A 20,328-nucleotide genomic window follows, 5' to 3' on the forward strand; every position below is an offset into this window, starting at 1 on the left:
AGTTACCTTATTGTCAAAAAAGTGAAAATGATTGAGAGAATTGTAAGAATTGGTGGAAAAGCTCCATAGCTGATTCACAAGAATTCATCTTTGAGTTTTGGACAATGCTTTGCCTTGTTTTTAAACTTTTTAGTAATTGGCTCTTTCAAGACATATTCAGTCCTCCTTTTTTTAAGTAAAACTTTAGCAGTTTAACAGCCATAATCCCAAACCAGTCAAGTTGGTTCATGCATTGGTGGTATAGTGGTGAGCATAGCTGCTTCCCAAGCAGTTGACCTGGGTTCGATTCCCGGCCAATGCAATACCTATGTAGTTTTATTTCTGGCATATCATACATTTTACAAACTATTTTGTAATGTTAGTGCAGAAAATGTCAAAAAAAAAGCTGATCCTGTAATCATTGGTGGTATAGTGTTGAGCATAGCTGCCTTCCAAGCACTTGACCCGGGTTCGATTCCTGGCCAATGCAAAACATGAGTGTGTTTTTTTTTCAGGCACGTCATAATTTTTACTAACAATTTTGTAGGGTTAGTGCAGAAAATGTGAAAGAAATGCTGGGTACCTTAAGCATTTTTGGTATAGTGGTGAGCAAACCTGCCTTCCAAGCAGTTGACCTGCGATTGATTCCTGGTCAATGCAATACTTATGTGGGTTTTTTTTTTCCTGGCACGTCTTACTTTTTACTAATAATTTTGTATTGTTAGTGCAGAAAATGTAAGAAGAAAATATGGCTTCTGTAAGTGTTGGTGGTATAGTGGTTAGAATAGCTGCCTTCCAAGCTGTTCACCCGGGTTTGATTCCCGGCCAATGCATGAATTGTTTTTCACATTTGGTGATGCTTTTAGTCTGTTTTAATTTATCGTGTTAAGGCTCATGCTCTTCTTTCTTCTTAGAGTTTAGCAACCACGAAAATGAGAAAAAAATTGAAGAGAATATTTCTTAGATTTTTTTCAACTGTCTCATCTAACTGATCTTCTGCTCTTCAGTTGTTGATGAAATACTTTGTAGGGTTAGTCTCCAATACGAAAGCAATGTCAGGGTTGGCATTGGTGTTATGCTGGTGGGTGTAGTTGCTTTTAAAACAATAGGCCATAGTTTGATTCTTGAAGAACTCATTGTTTTTTTCCATTTGGTGGTGTTTGGAATCTTTTTCACTTTCTGTGCTAAGGCTTATGCTTTTATTTCTTTCTTGGTAACACTTTAGCTACCTTACTGGGCAGAAAGCAAAGCTAATTGAGAGAATTTGTAGGCAGAGGTGGAAAAGCTACATAACTGATTCCAAAAACTCCTCTGTCTTTAGAGTTAGTGTTAAAAATGCCAAAAATGGCAGAGGTCTTTAGGGGGAATTTGGTGCTGGTGCTGACTCTTTGTAATATTTTGAGCTAAGGCTCATAGTGTACTTTCTTTCTTGGTAAGAGTTTAGTTACCTTATTGTCAAAAAAGTGAAAATAATTGAGAGAATTGTAAGAATTGGTGGAAAAGCTCCATAGCTGATTCACAAGAATTCATCTTTGAGTTTTGGACAATGCTTTGCCTTGTTTTTAAACTTTTTAGTAATTGGCTCTTTCAAGACATATTCAGTCCTCCTTTTTCTAAGTAAAACTTTAGCAGATTTAACGGCCATAATCCCAAACCAGTCAAGTTGGTTCATGCATTGGTGGTATAGTGGTGAGCATAGCTGCTTCCCAAGCAGTTGACCACGGTTTGATTCCCGGCCAATGCAATACTTATGTAGTTTTATTTCTGGCATATCATACATTTTACAAACTATTTTGTAATGTTAGTGCAGAAAATGTAAAAAAAAAGCTGATCCTGTAAGCATTGGTGGTATAGTGGTGAGCATAGCTGCCTTCCAAGCAGTTGACCTGGGTTCGATTCCCGTCCAATGCAAAACATGGGTGTGTTTTTTTTTCAGGCACGTCATAATTTTTACTAACAATTTTGTAGGGTTAGTGCAGAAAATGTGAAAAAAATGCTGGGTACCTTAAGCATTTTTGGTATAGTGGTGAGCAAACCTGCCTTCCAAGCAGTTGACCTGCGATTGATTCCTGGTCAATGCAATACTTATGTGGGTTTTTTTTTCCTGGCACGTCTTACTTTTTACTAATAATTTTGCATTGTTAGTGCAGAAAATGTAAGAAGAAAACATGGCTTCTGTAAGTGTTGGTGGTATAGTGGTGAGAATAGCTGCCTTCCAAGCTGTTGACCCGGGTTTGATTCCCGGCCAATGCATGAATTGTTTTTCACATTTGGTGATGCTTTTAGTCTGTTTTAATTTTTCGTGTTAAGGCTCATGCTCTTCTTTCTTCTTAGAGTTTAGCAACCACGAAAATGAGAAAAAAATTGAAGAGAATATTTCTTAGATTTTTTTCAACTGTCTCATCTAACTGATCTTCTGCTCTTCAGTTGTTGATTAAATACTTTGTAGGGTTAGTCTCCAATACGAAAGCAATGTCAGGGTTGGCATTGGTGTTATGCTGGTGGGTGTAGTTGCTTTTAAAACAATAGGCCATAGTTTAATTCTTGAAGAACTCATTGTTTTTTTGCATTTGGTGGTGTTTGGAATCTTTTTCACTTTCTGTGCTAAGGCTTATGCTTTTATTTCTTTCTTGGTAACACTTTAGCTACCTTAGTGGGCAGAAAGCAAAGCTAATTGAGAGAATTTGTAGGCAGAGGTGGAAAAGCTACATAACTGATTCCAAAAACTCCTCAGTCTTTAGAGTTAGTGTTAAAAATGCCAAAAATGGCAGAGGTCTTTAGGGGGAATTTGGTGCTGCTGTTGACTCTTTGTAATCTGTTTGAGCTAAGGCTCATAGTGTACTTTCTTTCTTGGTAAGAGTTTAGTTACCTTATTGTCAAAAAAGTGAAACTAATTGAGAGAATTGTAAGAATTGGTGGAAAAGCTCCATAGCTGATTCACAAGAATTCATCTTTGAGTTTTGGACAATGCTTTGCCTTGTTTTTAAACTTTTTAGTAATTGGCTCTTTCAAGACATATTCAGTCCTCCTTTTTCTAAGTAAAACTTTAGCAGATTTAACGGCCATAATCCCAAACCAGTCAAGTTGGTTCATGCATTGGTGGTATAGTGGTGAGCATAGCTGCTTCCCAAGCAGTTGACCCAGGTTCGATTCCCGGCCAATGCAAAACTTATGTAGTTTTTATTTTTTCCTGGCACGTCTTACTTTTTACTAATAATTTTGTATTGTTAGTGCAGAAAATGTAAGAATAAAATATGGCTTCTGTAAGTGTTGGTGGTATAGTGGTGAGCATAGCTGCCTTCCAAGCAGTTGACCCGAGTTCAATTCCTGGCCAACGCATGAATTGTTTTTCACATTTGGTGATGCTTTTAGTCTGTTTTAATTTTTCGTGTTAAGGCTCATGCTCTTCTTTCTTCTTAGAGTTTAGCAACCACGAAAATGAGAAAAATATTGAAGAGAATATTTCTTAGATTTTTTTCAACTGTCTCATCTAACTGATCTTCTGCTCTTCAGTTGTTGATTAAATACTTTGTAGGGTTAGTCTCCAATACGAAAGCAATGTCAGGGTTGGCATTGGTGTTATGCTGGTGGGTGTAGTTGCTTTTAAAACAATAGGCCATAGTTTAATTCTTGAAGAACTCATTGTTTTTTTCCATTTGGTGGTGTTTGGAATCTTTTTCACTTTTTGTGCTAAGGCTTATGCTTTTATTTCTTTCTTGGTAACACTTTAGCTACCTTAGTGGGCAGAAAGCAAAGCTAATTGAGAGAATTTGTAGGCAGAGGTGGAAAAGCTACATAACTGATTCCAAAAACTCCTCTGTCTTTAGAGTTAGTGTTAAAAATGCCAAAAATGGCAGAGGTCTTTAGGGGGAATTTGGTGCTGCTGTTGACTCTTTGTAATCTGTTTGAGCTAAGGCTCATAGTGTACTTTCTTTCTTGGTAAGAGTTTAGTTACCTTATTGCAAAAAAGTGAAACTAATTAAGAGAATTGTAAGAATTGGTGGAAAAGCTCCATAGCTGATTCACAAGAATTCATCTTTGAGTTTTGGACAATGCTTTGCCTTGTTTTTAAACTTTTTAGTAATTGGCTCTTTCAAGACATATTCAGTCCTCCTTTTTCTAAGTAAAACTTTAGCAGATTTAACAGCCATAATCCCAAACCACTCAAGTTGGTTCATGCATTGGTGGTATAGTGGTGAGCATAGCTGCTTCCCAAGCAGTTGACCCAGGTTCGATTCCCGGCCAATGCAATACTTATGTAGTTTTATTTCTGGCATATCATACATTTTACAAACTATTTTGTAATGTTAGTGCAGAAAATGTAAAAAAAAAAGCTGATCCTGTAAGCATTGGTGGTATAGTGGTGAGCATAGCTGCCTTCCAAGCAGTTGACCCGGGTTCGATTCCCGGCCAATGCAAAACATGGGTGTGTTTTTTTTTCAGGCACGTCATAATTTTTACTAACAATTTTGTAGGGTTAGTGCAGAAAATTTGAAAAAAATGCTGGGTACCTTAAGCATTTTTGGTATAGTGGTGAGCAAACCTGCCTTCCAAGCAGTTGACCTGCGATTGATTCCTGGTCAATGCAATACTTATGTGGGTTTTTTTTTTCCTGGCACGTCTTACTTTTTACTAATAATTTTGTATTGTTAGTGCAGAAAATGTAAGAAAAAAACATGGCTTCTGTAAGTGCTGGTGGTATAGTGGTGAGCATAGCTGCCTTCCAAGCTGTTGACCCAGGTTCGATTCCTGGCCAACGCATGAATTGTTTTTCACATTTGGTGATGCTTTTAGTCTGTTTTAATTTTTCGTGTTAAGGCTCATGCTCTTCTTTCTTCTTAGAGTTTAGCAAGCACGAAAATGAGAAAAAAATTGAAGAGAATATTTCTTAGATTTTTTTCAACTGTCTCATCTAACTGATCTTCTGCTCTTCAGTTGTTGATTAAATACTTTGTAGGGTTAGTCTCCAATACGAAAGCAATGTCAGGGTGGGCATTGGTGTTATGCTGGTGGGTGTAGTTGCTTTTAAAACAATAGGCTATAGTTTAATTCTTGAAGAACTCATTGTTTTTTTGCATTTGGTGGTGTTTGGAATCTTTTTCACTTTCTGTGCTAAGGCTTATGCTTTTATTTCTTTCTTGGTAACACTTTAGCTACCTTAGTGGGCAGAAAGCAAAGCTAATTGAGAGAATTTGTAGGCAGAGGTGGAAAAGCTACATAACTGATTCCAAAAACTCCTCTGTCTTTAGAGTTAGTGTTAAAAATGCCAAAAATGGCAGAGGTCTTTAGGGGGAATTTGGTGCTGCTGTTGACTCTTTGTAATCTGTTTGAGCTAAGGCTCATAGTGTACTTTCTTTCTTGGTAAGAGGTTAGTTACCTTATTGTCAAAAAAGTGAAACTAATTGAGAGAATTGTAAGAATTGGTGGAAAAGCTCCATAGCTGATTCACAAGAATTCATCTTTGAGTTTTGGACAATGCTTTGCCTTGTTTTTAAACTTTTTAGTAATTGGCTCTTTCAAGACATATTCAGTCCTCCTTTTTCTAAGTAAAACTTTAGCAGATTTAACGGCCATAATCCCAAACCAGTCAAGTTAGTTCATGCATTGGTGGTATAGTGGTGAGCATAGCTGCTTCCCAAGCATTTGACCCGGGTTCGATTCCCGGCCAATGCAATACTTATGTAGTTTTATTTCTGGCATATCATACATTTTACAAACTATTTTGTAATGTTAGTGCAGAAAATGTAAAAAAAAAAGCTGATCCTGTAAGCATTGGTGGTATAGTGGTGAGCATAGCTGCCTTCCAAGCAGTTGACCTGGGTTCGATTCCCGGCCAATGCAAAACATGGGTGTGTTTTTTTTTCAGGCACGTCATAATTTTTACTAACAATTTTGTAGGCTTAGTGCAGAAAATGTGAAAAAAATGCTGGGTACCTTAAGCATTTTTGGTATAGTGGTGAGCAAACCTGCCTTCCAAGCAGTTGACCTGCGATTGATTCCTGGTCAATGCAATACTTATGTGGGTTTTTTTTTTCCTGGCACGTCTTACTTTTTACTAATAATTTTGTATTGTTAGTGCAGAAAATGTAAGAAAAAAACATGGCTTCTGTAAGTGTTGTTGGTATAGTGGTGAGCATAGCTGCCTTCCAAACAGTTGACCCGGGTTCAATTCCTGGCCAACGCATGAATTGTTTTTCACATTTGGTGATGCTTTTAGTCTGTTTTAATTTTTCGTGTTAAGGCTCATGCTTTTCTTTCTTCTTAGAGTTTAGAAACCACGAAAATGAGAAAAAAATTGAAGAGAATATTTCTTAGATTTTTTTCAACTGTCTCATCTAACTGATCTTCTGCTCTTCAGTTGTTGATTAAATACTTTGTAGGGTTAGTCTCCAATACGAAAGCAATGTGAGGGTTGGCATTGGTGTTATGCTGGTGGGTGTAGTTGCTTTTAAAACAATAGGCCATAGTTTAATTCTTGAAGAACTCATTGTTTTTTTGCATTTGGTGGTGTTTGGAATCTTTTTCACTTTCTGTGCTAAGGCTTATGCTTTTATTTCTTTCTTGGTAACACTTTAGCTACCTTAGTGGGCAGAAAGCAAAGCTAATTGAGAGAATTTGTAGGCAGAGGTGGAAAAGCTACATAACTGATTCCAAAAACTCCTCTGTCTTTAGAGTTAGTGTTAAAAATGCCAAAAATGGCAGAGGTCTTTAGGGGGAATTTGGTGCTGCTTTTGACTCTTTGTAATCTGTTTGAGCTAAGGCTCATAGTGTACTTTCTTTCTTGGTAAGAGTTTAGTTACCTTATTGCAAAAAAGTGAAAATAATTGAGAGAATTGTAAGAATTGGTGGAAAAGCTACATAGCTGATTCACAAGAATTCATCTTTGAGTTTTGGACAATGCTTTGCCTTGTTTTTAAACTTTTTAGTAATTGGCTCTTTCAAGACATATTCAGTCCTCCTTTTTCTAAGTAAAACTTTAGCAGATTTAACGGCCATAATCCCAAACCAGTCAAGTTGGTTGATGCATTGGTGGTATAGTGGTGAGCATAGCTGCTTCTCAAGCAGTTGACCCGGGTTCTATTCCCGGCCAATGCAATACTTATGTAGTTTTATTTCTGGCATATCATACATTTTACAAACTATTTTGTAATGATAGTGCAGAAAATGTAAAAAAAAAAGCTGATCCTGTAAGCATTGGTGGTATAGTGGTGAGCATAGCTGCCTTCCAAGCAGTTGACCCGGGTTCGATTCCCAGCCAATGCAAAACATGGGTGTGTTTTTTTTTCAGGCACGTCATAATTTTTACTAACAATTTTGTAGGGTTAGTGCAGAAAATGTGAAAAAAATGCTGGGTACCTTAAGCATTTTTGGTATAGTGGTGAGCAAACCTGCCTTCCAAGCAGTTGACCTGCAATTGATTCCTGGTCAATGCAATACTTATGTGGGTTTTTTTTTTCCTGGCATGTCTTACTTTTTACTAATAATTTTGTATTGTTAGTGCAGAAAATGTAAGAAAAAAACATGGCTTCTGTAAGTGTTGGTGGTATAGTGGTGAGCATAGCTGCCTTCCAAGCTGTTGGCCCGGGTTCGATTCCTGGCCAACGCCTGAATTGTTTTTCACATTTGGTGATGCTTTTAGTCTGTTTTAATTTTTCGTGTTAAGGCTCATGCTCTTCTTTCTTCTTAGAGTTTAGCAACCACGAAAATGAGAAAAAAATTGAAGAGAATATTTCTTAGATTTTTTTCAACTGTCTCATCTAACTGATCTTCTGCTTTTCAGTTGTTGATTAAATACTTTGTAGGGTTAGTCTCCAATACGAAAGCAATGTCAGGGTTGGCATTGGTGTTATGCTGGTGGGTGTAGTTGCTTTTAAAACAATAGGCCATAGTTTAATTCTTGAAGAACTCATTATTTTTTTCCATTTGGTGGTGTTTGGAATCTTTTTCACTTTCTGTGCTAAGGCTTATGCTTTTATTTCTTTCTTGGTAACACTTTAGCTACCTTAGTGGGCAGAAAGCAAAGCTAATTGAGAGAATTTGTAGGCAGAGGTGGAAAAGCTACATAACTGATTCCAAAAACTCCTCTGTCTTTAGAGTTAGTGTTAAAAATGCCAAAAATGGCAGAGGTCTTTAGGGGGAATTTGGTGCTGCTGTTCACTCTTTGTAATCTGTTTGAGCTAAGGCTCATAGTGTACTTTCTTTCTTGGTAAGAGTTTAGTTACCTTATTGTCAAAAAAGTGAAACTAATTGAGAGAATTGTAAGAATTGGTGGAAAAGCTCCATAGATGATTCACAAGAATTCATCTTTGAGTTTTGGACAATGCTTTGCCTTGTTTTTAAACTTTTTAGTAATTGGCTCTTTCAAGACATATTTAGTCCTCCTTTTTCTAAGTAAAACTTTAGCAGATTTAACGGCCATAATCCCAAACCAGTCACGTTGGTTCCTGCATTGGTGGTATAGTGGTGAGCATAGCTGCTTCCCAAGCAGTTGACCTGGGTTCGATTCCCGGCCAATGCAATACTTATGTAGTTTTATTTCTGGCATATCATACATTTTACAAACTATTTTGTAATGTTAGTGCAGAAAATGTAAAAAAAAAAGCTGATCCTGTAAGCATTGGTGGTATAGTAGGGAGCATAGCTGCCTTCCAAGCAGTTGACCCGGGTTCGATTCTCGGCCAATGCAAAACATGGGTGTGTTTTTTTTTCAGGCACGTCATAATTTTTACTAACAATTTTGTAGGGTTAGTGCAGAAAATGTGAAAAAAATGCTGGGTACCTTAAGCATTTTTGGTATAGTGGTGAGCAAACCTGCCTTCCAAGCAGTTGACCTGCGATTGATTCCTGGTCAATGCAATACTTATGTGGGTTTTTTTGTCCTGGCACGTCTTACTTTTTACTAATAATTTTGTATTGTTAGTGCAGAAAATGTAAGAAAAAATCATGGCTTCTGTAAGTGTTGGTGGTATAGTGGTGAGCATAGCTGCCTTCCAAGCTGTTGACCCGGGTTCGATTCCTGGCCAATGCATGAATTGTTTTTCACATTTGGTGATGCTTTTAGTCTGTTTTAATTTTTCGTGTTAAGGCTCATGCTCTTCTTTCTTCTTAGAGTTTAGCAACCACGAAAATGAGAAAAAAATTGAAGAGAATATTTCTTAGATTTTTTTCAACTGTCTCATCTAACTGATCTTCTGCTCTTCAGTTGTTGATTAAATACTTTGTAGGGTTAGTCTCCAATACGAAAGCAATGTCAGGGTTGGCATTGGTGTTATGCTGGTGGGTGTAGTTGCTTTTAAAACAATAGGCCATAGTTTAATTCTTGAAGAACTCATTGTTTTTTTCCATTTGGTGGTGTTTGGAATCTTTTTCACTTTCTGTGCTAAGGCTTATGCTTTTATTTCTTTCTTGGTAACACTTTAGCTACCTTAGTGGGCAGAAAGCAAAGCTAATTGAGAGAATTTGTAGGCAGAGGTGGAAAAGCTACATAACTGATTCCAAAAACTCCTCTGTCTTTAGAGTTAGTGTTAAAAATGCCAAAAATGGCAGAGGTCTTTAGGGGGAATTTGGTGCTGCTGTTGACTCTTTGTAATCTGTTTGAGCTAAGGCTCATAGTGTACTTTCTTTCTTGGTAAGAGTTTAGTTACCTTATTGGCAAAAAAGTGAAAATAATTGAGAGAAATGTAAGAATTGGTGGAAAAGCTCCATAGCTGATTCACAAGAATTCATCTTTGAGTTTTGGACAATGCTTTGCCTTGTTTTTAAACTTTTTAGTAATTGGCTCTTTCAAGACATATTCAGTCCTCCTTTTTTAAGTAAAACTTTAGCAGATTTAACAGCCAAAATCCCAAACCAGTCAAGTGGGTTCATGCATTGGTGGTATAGTGGTGAGCATAACTGCTTCCTAACCAGTTGACCTGGGTTTGATTCCCGGCCAATGCAATACTTATGTAGTTTTATTTCTGGCATATCATACATTTTACAAACTATTTTGTAATGTTAGTGCAGAAAATGTAAAAAAAAAAAGCTGACCCTGTAAGCATTGGTGGTATAGTGGTGAGCATAGCTGCCTTCCAAGCAGTTGACCCGGGTTCAATTCCCGGCCAATACAAAACATCGGTGTTTTTTTTTTTTCAGGCACGTCAAACTTTTTACTAACAATTTTGTAGGGTTAGTGCAGAAAATGTGAAAAAAATGCTCGGTACCTTAAGCATTTTTGGTATAGTGGTGAGCAAACCTGCCTTCCAAGCAGTTGACCTGCGATTGATTCCTGGTCAATGCAATACTTATGTGTTTTTTTTTTTCCTGGCACGTCTTACTTTTTACTAATAATTTCGCATTGTTAGTGCAGAAAATGTAAGAAAAAAACATGGCTTCTGTAAGTGTTGGTGGTATAGTGGTGAGAATTGCTGCCTTCCAAGTAGTTGACCCGCGTTTGATTCCCGGCCAACGCATGAATTGTTTTTCACATTTGGTGATGCTTTTAGTCTGTTTTAATTTTTCGTGTTAAGTCTCAGGCTCTTCTTTCTTCTTTGAGTTTAGCAACCACGAAAATGAGAAAAAAATTGAAGAGAATATTTCTTAGATTTTTTTCAACTGTCTCATCTAACTGATCTTCTGTTCTTCAGTTGTTGATTAAATACTTTGTAGGGTTAGTCTCCAATATGAAAGCAATGTCAGGGTTGGCATTGGTGTTATGCTGGTGGGTGTAGTTGCTTTTAAAACAATAGGCCATAGTTTAATTCTTGAAGAACTCATTGTTTTTTTGCATTTGGTGGTGTTTGGACTCTTTTTCACTTTTTGTGCTAAGGCTTATGCTTTTATTTCTTTCTTGGTAACACTTTAGCTACCTTAGTTGGCAAAAAGCAAAGCTAATTGAGAGAATTTGTAGGCATAGGTGGAAAAGCTACATAACTGATTCCAAAAACTCCTCTGTCTTTAGAGTTAGTGTTAAAAATGCCAAAAATGGCAGAGTTCTTTAGGGGGAATTTGGTGCTGGTGCTGACTCTTTGTAATCTGTTTGAGCTAAGGCTCATAGTGTACTTTCTTTCTTGGTAAGAGTTTAGTTACCTTATTGTCAAAAAAGTGAAACTAATTGAGAGAATTGTAAGAATTGGTGGAAAAGCTCCATAGCTGATTCACAAGAATTCATCTCTGAGTTTTGGACAATGCTTTGCCTTGTTTTTAAACTTTTTAGTAATTGGCTCTTTCAAGACATATTCAGTCCTCCTTTTTCTAAGTAAAACTTTAGCAGATTTAACGGCCATAATCCCAAACCAGTCAAGTTGGTTCCTGCATTGGTGGTATAGTGGTGAGCATAGCTGCTTCCCAAGCAGTTGACCCGGGTTCGATTCCCGGCCAATGCAATACTTATGTAGTTTTATTTCTGGCATATCATACATTTTACAAACTATTTTGTAATGTTAGTGCAGAAAATGTAAAAAAAAAAGCTGATCCTGTAAGCATTGGTGGTATAGTGGTGAGCATAGCTGCCTTCCAAGCAGTTGAACCGGGTTCGATTCCTGGCCAATGCAAAACATAGGTGTGTTTTTTTTTTCAGGCACGTCATAATTTTTACTAACAATTTTGCAGGGTTAGTGCAGAAAATGTGAAAAAAATGCTGGGTACCTTAAGCATTTTTGGTATAGTGGTGAGCAAACCTGCCTTCCAAGCAGTTGACCTGCGATTGATTCCTGGTTAATGCAATACTTATGTGGGTTTTTTTGTCCTGGCACGTCTTACTTTTTACTAATAATTTTGTATTGTTAGTGCAGAAAATGTAAGAAAAAAACATGGCTTCTGTAAGTGTTGGTGGTATAGTGGTGAGCATAGCTGCCTCCCAAGCTGTTGACCCGGGTTCGATTACTGGCCAATGCATGTATTGTTTTTCACATTTGGTGATGCTTTTAGTCTGTTTTAATTTTTCGTGTTAAGGCTCATGCTCTTCTTTCTTCTTAGAGTTTAGCAACCACGAAAATGAGAAAAAAATTGAAGAGAATATTTCTTAGATTTTTTTCAACTGTCTCATCTAACTGATCTTCTGCTCTTCAGTTGTTGATTAAATACTTTGTAGGGTTAGTCTCCAATACGAAAGCAATGTCAGGGTTGGCATTGGTGTTATGCTGGTGGATGTAGTTGCTTTTAAAACAATAGGCCATAGTTTAATTCTTGAAGAACTCATTGTTTTTTTCCATTTGGTGGTGTTTGGAATCTTTTTCACTTTCTGTGCTAAGGCTTATGCTTTTATTTCTTTCTTGGTAACACTTTAGCTACCTTAGTGGGCAGAAAGCAAAGCTAATTGAGAGAATTTGTAGGCAGAGGTGGAAAAGCTACATAACTGATTCCAAAAACTCCTCTGTCTTTAGAGTTAGTGTTAAAAATGCCAAAAATGGCAGAGGTCTTTAGGGGGAATTTGGTGCTGCTGTTGACTCTTTGTAATTTGTTTGAGCTAAGGCTCATAGTGTACTTTCTTTCTTGGTAAGAGCTTAGTTACCTTATTGGCAAAAAAGTGAAAATAATTGAGAGAAATGTAAGAATTGGTGGAAAAGCTCCATAGCTGATTCACAAGAATTCATCTTTGAGTTTTGGACAATGCTTTGCCTTGTTTTTAAACTTCTTAGTAATTGGCTCTTTCAAGACATATTCAGTCCTCCTTTTTTAAGTAAAACTTCTCAGATTTAACAGCCAAAATCCCAAACCAGTCAAGTGGGTTCATGCATTGGTGGTATAGTGGTGAGCATAGCTGCTTCCTAACCAGTTGACCTGGGTTTGATTCCCGGCCAATGCAATACTTATGTAGTTTTATTTCTGGCATATCATACATTTTACAAACTATTTTGTAATGTTAGTGCAGAAAATGTAAAAAAAAAAAGCTGACCCTGTAAGCATTGGTGGTATAGTGGTGAGCATAGCTGCCTTCCAAGCAGTTGACCCGGGTTCAATTCCCGGCCAATACAAAACATCGGTGTTTTTTTTTTTTCAGGCACGTCAAACTTTTTACTAACAATTTTGTAGGGTTAGTGCAGAAAATGTGAAAAAAATGCTCGGTACCTTAAGCATTTTTGGTATAGTGGTGAGCAAACCTGCCTTCCAAGCAGTTGACCTGCGATTGATTCCTGGTCAATGCAATACTTATGTGTTTTTTTTTTTCCTGGCACGTCTTACTTTTTACTAATAATTTCGCATTGTTAGTGCAGAAAATGTAAGAAAAAAACATGGCTTCTGTAAGTGTTGGTGGTATAGTGGTGAGAATTGCTGCCTTCCAAGTAGTTAACCCACGTTTGATTCCCGGCCAACGCATGAATTGTTTTTCACATTTGGTGATGCTTTTAGTCTGTTTTAATTATTCGTGTTAAGTCTCAGGCTCTTCTTTCTTCTTTGAGTTTAGCAACCACGAAAATGAGAAAAAAATTGAAGAGAATATTTCTTAGATTTTTTTCAACTGTCTCATCTAACTGATCTTCTGTTCTTCAGTTGTTGATTAAACACTTTGTAGGGTTAGTCTCCAATATGAAAGCAATGTCAGGGTTGGCATTGGTGTTATGCTGGTGGGTGTAGTTGCTTTTAAAACAATAGGCCATAGTTTAATTCTTGAAGAACTCATTGTTTTTTTGCATTTGGTGGTGTTTGGACTCTTTTTCACTTTTTGTGCTAAGGCTTATGCTTTTATTTCTTTCTTGGTAACACTTTAGCTACCTTAGTTGGCAAAAAGCAAAGCTAATTGAGAGAATTTGTAGGCATAGGTGGAAAAGCTACATAACTGATTCCAAAAACTCCTCTGTCTTTAGAGTTAGTGTTAAAAATGCCAAAAATGGCAGAGTTCTTTAGGGGGAATTTGGTGCTGGTGCTGACTCTTTGTAATCTGTTTGAGCTAAGGCTCATAGTGTACTTTCTTTCTTGGTAAGAGTTTAGTTACCTTATTGTCAAAAAAGTGAAACTAATTGAGAGAATTGTAAGAATTGGTGGAAAAGCTCCATAGCTGATTCACAAGAATTCATCTCTGAGTTTTGGACAATGCTTTGCCTTGTTTTTAAACTTTTTAGTAATTGGCTCTTTCAAGACATATTCAGTCCTCCTTTTTCTAAGTAAAACTTTAGCAGATTTAACGGCCATAATCCCAAACCAGTCAAGTTGGTTCATGCATTGGTGGTATAGTGGTGAGCATAGCTGCTTCCCAAGCAGTTGACCCGGGTTCGATTCCCGGCCAATGCAATACTTATGTAGTTTTATTTCTGGCATATCATACATTTTACAAACTATTTTGTAATGTTAGTGCAGAAAATGTAAAAAAAAAAGCTGATCCTGTAAGCATTGGTGGTATAGTGGTGAGCATAGCTGCCTTCCAAGCAGTTGAACCGGGTTCGATTCCTGGCCAATGCAAAACATAGGTGTGTTTTTTTTTCAGGCACGTCATAATTTTTACTAACAATTTTGCAGGGTTAGTGCAGAAAATGTGAAAAAAATGCTGGGTACCTTAAGCATTTTTGGTATAGTGGTGAGCAAACCTGCCTTCCAAGCAGTTGACCTGCGATTGATTCCTGGTTAATGCAATACTTATGTGGGTTTTTTTGTCCTGGCACGTCTTACTTTTTACTAATAATTTTGTATTGTTAGTGCAGAAAATGTAAGAAAAAAACATGGCTTCTGTAAGTGTTGGTGGTATAGTGGTGAGCATAGCTGCCTTCCAAGCTGTTGACCCGGGTTCTATTACTGGCCAATGCATGAATTGTTTTTCACATTTGGTGATGCTTTTAGTCTGTTTTAATTTTTCGTGTTAAGGCTCATGCTCTTCTTTCTTCTTAGAGTTTAGCAACCACGAAAATGAGAAAAAAATTGAAGAGAATATTTCTTAGATTTTTTTCAACTGTCTCATCTAACTGATCTTCTGCTCTTCAGTTGTTGATTAAATACTTTGTAGGGTTAGTCTCCAATACGAAAGCAATGTCAGGGTTGGCATTGGTGTTATGCTGGTGGGTGTAGTTGCTTTTAAAACAATAGGCCATAGTTTAATTCTTGAAGAACTCATTGTTTTTTTCCATTTGGTGGTGTTTGGAATCTTTTTCACTTTCTGTGCTAAGGCTTATGCTTTTATTTCTTTCTTGGTAACACTTTAGCTACCTTAGTGGGCAGAAAGCAAAGCTAATTGAGAGAATTTGTAGGCAGAGGTGGAAAAGCTACATAACTGATTCCAAAAACTCCTCTGTCTTTAGAGTTAGTGTTAAAAATGCCAAAAATGGCAGAGGTCTTTAGGGGGAATTTGGTGCTGCTGTGGACTCTTTGTAATTTGTTTGAGCTAAGGCTCATAGTGTACTTTCTTTCTTGGTAAGAGTTTAGTTACCTTATTGGCAAAAAAGTGAAAATAATTGAGAGAAATGTAAGAATTGGTGGAAAAGCTCCATAGCTGATTCACAAGAATTCATCTTTGAGTTTTGGACAATGCTTTGCCTTGTTTTTAAACTTTTTAGTAATTGGCTCTTTCAAGACATATTCAGTCCTCCTTTTTTAAGTAAAACTTTAGCAGATTTAACAGCCAAAATCCCAAACCAGTCAAGTGGGTTCATGCATTGGTGGTATAGTGGTGAGCATAGCTGCTTCTTAACCAGTTGACTTGGGTTTGATTCCCGGCCAATGCAATACTTAAGTAGTTTTATTTCTGGCATATCATACATTTTACAAACTATTTTGTAATGTTAGTGCAGAAAATGTAAAAAAAAAAGCTGATCCTGTAAGCATTGGTGGTATAGTGGTGAGCATAGCTGCCTTCCAAGCAGTTGACCCGAGTTCGATTCCCGGCCAATGCAAAACATGGGTGTGTTTTTTTTTCAGGCACGTCATAATTTTTACTAACAATTATGTAGGGTTCGTGCAGAAAATGTGAAAAAAATGCTGGGTACCATAAGCATTTTTGGTATAGTGGTGAGCAAACCTGCCTTCCAAGCAGTTGACCTGCAATTGATTCCTGGTCAATGCAATACTTACGTGGGTTTTTTTTTTCCTGGCACGTCTTACTTTTTACTAATAATTTCGTATTGTTAGTGCAGAAAATGTAAGAAAAAAACATGGCTTCTGTAAGTGCTGGTGTTATAGTGGTGAGCATAGCTGCCTTCCAAGCTGTTGACCCGGGTTCGATTCCTGGCCAACGCATGAATTGTTTTTCACATTTGGTGATGCTTTTAGTCTGTTTTAATTTTTCGTGTTAAGGCTCATGCTCTTCTTTTTTCTTAGAGTTTAGCAACCACGAAAATGAGAAAAAAATTGAAGAGAATATTTCTTAGATTTTTTTCAACTGTCTCATCTAACTGATCTTCTGCTTTTCAGTTGTTGATTAAATACTTTGTAGGGTTAGTCTCCAATACGAAAGCAATGTCAGGGTTGGCATTGGTGTTATGCTGGTGGGTGTAGTTGCTTTTAAAACAATAGGCCATAGTTTAATTCTTGAAGAACTCATTGTTTTTTTGCATTTGGTGGTGTTTGGAATCTTTTTCACTTTCTGTGCTAAGGCTTATGCTTTTATTTCTTTCTTGGTATCACTTTAGCTACCTTAGTGGGCAGAAAGCAATGCTAATTGAGAGAATTTGTAGGCAGAGGTGGAAAAGCTACATAACTGATTCCAAAAACTCCTCTGTCTTTAGAGTTAGTGTTAAAAATGGCAGAGGTCTTTAGGGGTAATTTGGTGCTGGTGCTGACTCTTTGTAATCTTTTTGAGCTAAGGCTCATAGTGTACTTTCTTTCTTGGTAAGAGTTTAGTTACCTTATATGCAAAAAAGTGAAAATAATTGAGAGAATTGTAAGAATTGGTGGAAAAGCTCCATAGCTGATTCACAAGAATTCATCTTTGAGTTTTGGACAATGCTTTGCCTTGTTTTTAAACTTTTTAGTAATTGGCTCTTTCAAGACATATTCAGTCCTCCTTTTTTAAGTAAAACTTTAGCAGATTTAACAGCCAAAATCCCAAACCAGTCAAGTGGGTTCATGCATTGGTGGTATAGTGGTGAGCCTAGCTGCTTCCCAAGCAATTGACCCGGGTTCAATTTCCAGCCAATGCAATACTTATGTAATTTTAATTCTGGCATATCATACATTTTACAAACTATTTTGTAATGTTAGTGCAGAAAATGTAAAAAAAAAAGCTGACCCTGCAAGCATTGGTGGTATAGTGGTGAGCATAGCTGCCTTCCAAGCAGTTGACCTGGGTTTAATTCCCAGCCAATACATAACATTAGTGTTTTTTTTTTCAGGCACGTCATACTTTTTACTAACAATTTTGTAGGGTTAGTGCAGAAAATGTGCAAAAAAATGCTGGGTACCTTAAGCATTTTTGGTATAGTGGTGAGCAAACCTGCCTTCCAAGCAGTTGACCTGCGATTGATTCCTGGTCAATGCAATACTTATGTGGGTTTTTTTTTCCTGGCACGTCTTACTTTTTACTAATAATTTCGTATTGTTAGTGCAGAAAATTTTGGAAAAAAACATGGCTTCTGTAAGTGTTGGTGGTATAGTGGTGAGAATTGCTGCCTTCCAAGAAGTTGACCCGAGTTCGATTCTCAGCCAACGCATGAATTGTTTTTCACATTTGGTAATGCTTTTAGTCTGTTTTAATTTTTCGTGTTAAGTCTCAGGCTCTTCTTTCTTCTTAGAGTTTAGCAACCACGAAAATGAGAAAAAAATTTAAGAGAATATTTCTTAGCTTTTTTTCAACTGTCTCATCTAACTGATCTTCTGCTCTTCAGTTGTTGATTAAACACTTTGTAGAGTTAGTCTCCAATACGAAAGCAATGTCAGGGTTGGCATTGGTGTTATGCTGGTGGGTGTAGTTGCTTTTAAAACAATAGGCCATAGTTTAATTCTTGAAGAACTCATTGTTTTTTTGCATTTGGTGGTGTTTGGAATCTTTTTCACTTTCTGTGCTAAGGCTTATGCTTTTATTTCTTTCTTGGTAACACTTTAGCTACCTTAGTTGGCAAAAAGCAAAGCTAATTGAGAGAATTTGTAGGCAGAGGTGGAAAAGCTACATAACTGATTCCAAAAACTCCTCTGTCTTTAGAGTTAGTGTTAAAAATGCCAAAAATGGCAGAGGTCTTTAGGGGGAATTTGGTGCTGCTGTTGACTTTTTGTAATCTGTTTGAGCTAAGGCTCATAGTGTACTTTCTTTCTTGGTAAGAGTTTAGTTACCTTATTGGCAAAAAAGTGAAAATAATTGAGAAAAATGTAAGAATTGTTGGAAAAGCTACATAGCTGATTCACAAGAATTCATCTTTGAGTTTTGGACAATGCTTTGCCTTGTTTTTAAACTTTTTAGTAATTGGCTCTTTCAAGACATATTCAGTCCTCCTTTTTTTAAGTAAAACTTTAGCAGATTTAACAGCCAAAATCTCAAGCCAGTCAAGTGGGTTCATGCATTGGTGGTATAGTGGTGAGCATAGCTGCTTCCCAAGCAGTTGACCCGGGTTTGATTTCCAGCCAATGCAATACTTATGTAGTTTTATTTCTGGCATATCATACATTTTACAAACTATTTTGTAATGTTAGTGCAGAAAATGTAAAAAAAAAAGCTGACCCTGTAAGCATTGGTGGTATAGTGGTGAGCATAGCTGCCTTCCAAGCAGTTGACCCAGGTTCAATACCCGGCCAATACAGAACATCGGTGTGTTTTTTTTTTCAGGCAAGTCATAATTTTTACTAACAATTTTGTAGGGTTAGTGCAGAAAATGTGAAAAAAATGCTGGGTACCTTAAGCATTTTTGGTATAGTGGTGAGCAAACCTGCCTTCCAAGCAGTTGACCTGCGATTGATTCCTGGTCAATGCAATACTTATGTGGGTTTTTTTTTCCTGGCACGTCTTACGTTTTACTAATAATTTCGTATTGTTAGTGCAGAAAATGTAAGAAAAAATTATGGCTTCTGTAAGTGTTGGTGATGTAGTGGTGAGAATCACTGCCTTCCAAGTAGTTTGACCCGAGTTCAATTCTCAGCCAACGCATGAATTGTTTTTCACATTTGGTGATGCTTTTAGTCTGTTTTAATTTTTCGTGTTAAGTCTCAGGCTCGTCTTTCTTCTTAGAGTTTAGCAACCACGAAAATGAGAAAAAAATTGAAGAGAATATTTCTTAGCTTTTATTCAACTGTCTCATCTAACTGATCTTCTGCTCTTCGTTTGTTGATTAAAAACTTTGTATGGTTAGTCTCCAATATGAAAGCAATGTCAGGGTTGGCATTGGTGTTATGCTGGTGGGTGTAGTTGCTTTTAAAACAAATGGCCATAGTTTAATTCTTGAAGAACTCATTGTTTTTTTGCATTTGGTGGTGTTTGGTCTCTTTTTCACTTTCTGTGCTAAGGCTTATGCTTTTATTTCTTTCTTGGTAACACTTTAGCTACTTTAGTTGGCAAAAAGCAAAGCTAATTGAGAGAATTTGTAGGCAGAGGTGGAAAAGCTACATAACTGATTCCAAAAACTCCTCTGTATTTACAGTTAGTGTTAAAAATGCCAAAAATGGCAGAGGTCTTTAGGGGTAATTTGGTGCTGGTGCTGACTCTTTGTAATCTTTTTCAGCTAAGGCTCATAGTGTACTTTCTTTCTTGGTAAGAGTTTAGTTACCTTATTGGCAAAAAAGTGAAAATAATTGAGAGAATTGTAAGAATTGGTGGAAAAGCTCCATAGCTGATTCACAAGAATTCATCTTTGAGTTTTGGACAATGCTTTGCCTTGTTTTTAAACTTTTTAGTAATTGGCTCTTTCAAGACATATTCAGTCCTCCTTTTTTTAAGTAAAACTTTAGCAGATTTAACAGCCATAATCCCAAACCAGTCAAGCTGTTTCATCCATTGGTGGTATAGTGGTTAGCATAGCTGCTTCCCAAGCAGTTGACCCGGGTTCGATTCCCGGCCAATGCAATACTTATGTAGTTTTATTTCTGGCATATCATACATTTTACAAACTATTTTGTAATGTTAGTGCAGAAAATTTAAAAAAAAAAAGCTGATCCTGTAAGCATTGGTGGTATAGTGGTGAGCATAGCTGCCTTCCAAGCAATTAACCAGGGTTCGATTCCTGGCCAATGCAAAACATAGGTGTGTTTTTTTTTCAGGCACGTCATAATTTTTACTAACAATTTTGTAGGGTTAGTGCAGAAAATGTGAAAAAAATGCTTGGTACCTTAAGCATTTTTGGTATAGTGGTGAGCAAGCCTGCCTTCCAAGCAGTTGACCTGCGATTGATTCCTGGTCAATGCAATACTTATGTGGGGTTTTTTTTCCTGGCACGTGTTACTTTTTACTAATAATTTCGTATTGTTAGTGCAGAAAATGTAAGAAAAAAACATGTCTTCTGTAAGTGTTGGTGGTATAGTGGTGAG

The 20,328-nt window shown here is 36.9% G+C and overlaps 14 non-coding genes across 14 annotated transcripts; all 14 read left to right on the forward strand.

Annotated features, from left to right (window-relative positions):
- The first annotated feature begins 229 nt into the window (after window positions 1-229).
- TRNAG-CCC (transfer RNA glycine (anticodon CCC)) lies at window positions 230-301 on the forward strand. Its single transcript has one exon. It is a non-coding gene; the product is annotated as a tRNA-Gly (tRNA).
- A 2,771-nt stretch (window positions 302-3,072) lies between these two features.
- TRNAG-CCC (transfer RNA glycine (anticodon CCC)) lies at window positions 3,073-3,144 on the forward strand. The gene has a single exon. It is a non-coding gene; the product is annotated as a tRNA-Gly (tRNA).
- Window positions 3,145-4,157: 1,013 nt separating this feature from the next.
- TRNAG-CCC (transfer RNA glycine (anticodon CCC)) lies at window positions 4,158-4,229 on the forward strand. Its single transcript has one exon. It is a non-coding gene; the product is annotated as a tRNA-Gly (tRNA).
- A 96-nt stretch (window positions 4,230-4,325) lies between these two features.
- Window positions 4,326-4,397, forward strand: TRNAG-UCC (transfer RNA glycine (anticodon UCC)). The gene has a single exon. It is a non-coding gene; the product is annotated as a tRNA-Gly (tRNA).
- Window positions 4,398-5,580: 1,183 nt separating this feature from the next.
- Window positions 5,581-5,652, forward strand: TRNAG-CCC (transfer RNA glycine (anticodon CCC)). The gene has a single exon. It is a non-coding gene; the product is annotated as a tRNA-Gly (tRNA).
- Window positions 5,653-5,748: 96 nt separating this feature from the next.
- TRNAG-UCC (transfer RNA glycine (anticodon UCC)) lies at window positions 5,749-5,820 on the forward strand. Its single transcript has one exon. It is a non-coding gene; the product is annotated as a tRNA-Gly (tRNA).
- Window positions 5,821-7,170: 1,350 nt separating this feature from the next.
- On the forward strand, window positions 7,171-7,242 carry TRNAG-UCC (transfer RNA glycine (anticodon UCC)). Its single transcript has one exon. It is a non-coding gene; the product is annotated as a tRNA-Gly (tRNA).
- Window positions 7,243-8,425: 1,183 nt separating this feature from the next.
- On the forward strand, window positions 8,426-8,497 carry TRNAG-CCC (transfer RNA glycine (anticodon CCC)). The gene has a single exon. It is a non-coding gene; the product is annotated as a tRNA-Gly (tRNA).
- Window positions 8,498-10,015: 1,518 nt separating this feature from the next.
- Window positions 10,016-10,087, forward strand: TRNAG-UCC (transfer RNA glycine (anticodon UCC)). Its single transcript has one exon. It is a non-coding gene; the product is annotated as a tRNA-Gly (tRNA).
- A 1,183-nt stretch (window positions 10,088-11,270) lies between these two features.
- Window positions 11,271-11,342, forward strand: TRNAG-CCC (transfer RNA glycine (anticodon CCC)). Its single transcript has one exon. It is a non-coding gene; the product is annotated as a tRNA-Gly (tRNA).
- Window positions 11,343-12,860: 1,518 nt separating this feature from the next.
- TRNAG-UCC (transfer RNA glycine (anticodon UCC)) lies at window positions 12,861-12,932 on the forward strand. Its single transcript has one exon. It is a non-coding gene; the product is annotated as a tRNA-Gly (tRNA).
- Window positions 12,933-14,115: 1,183 nt separating this feature from the next.
- Window positions 14,116-14,187, forward strand: TRNAG-CCC (transfer RNA glycine (anticodon CCC)). Its single transcript has one exon. It is a non-coding gene; the product is annotated as a tRNA-Gly (tRNA).
- Window positions 14,188-15,704: 1,517 nt separating this feature from the next.
- On the forward strand, window positions 15,705-15,776 carry TRNAG-UCC (transfer RNA glycine (anticodon UCC)). The gene has a single exon. It is a non-coding gene; the product is annotated as a tRNA-Gly (tRNA).
- Window positions 15,777-19,795: 4,019 nt separating this feature from the next.
- TRNAG-CCC (transfer RNA glycine (anticodon CCC)) lies at window positions 19,796-19,867 on the forward strand. The gene has a single exon. It is a non-coding gene; the product is annotated as a tRNA-Gly (tRNA).
- Window positions 19,868-20,328: the final 461 nt, after the last annotated feature.

Source organism: Phyllobates terribilis, unplaced genomic scaffold (genome assembly GCF_046119375.1).
Source record: "Phyllobates terribilis strain yellow unplaced genomic scaffold, ASM4611937v1 Scaffold_3__8_contigs__length_932513732, whole genome shotgun sequence".
In the NCBI taxonomy this organism is placed as follows: Eukaryota; Metazoa; Chordata; class Amphibia; order Anura; family Dendrobatidae; genus Phyllobates; species Phyllobates terribilis.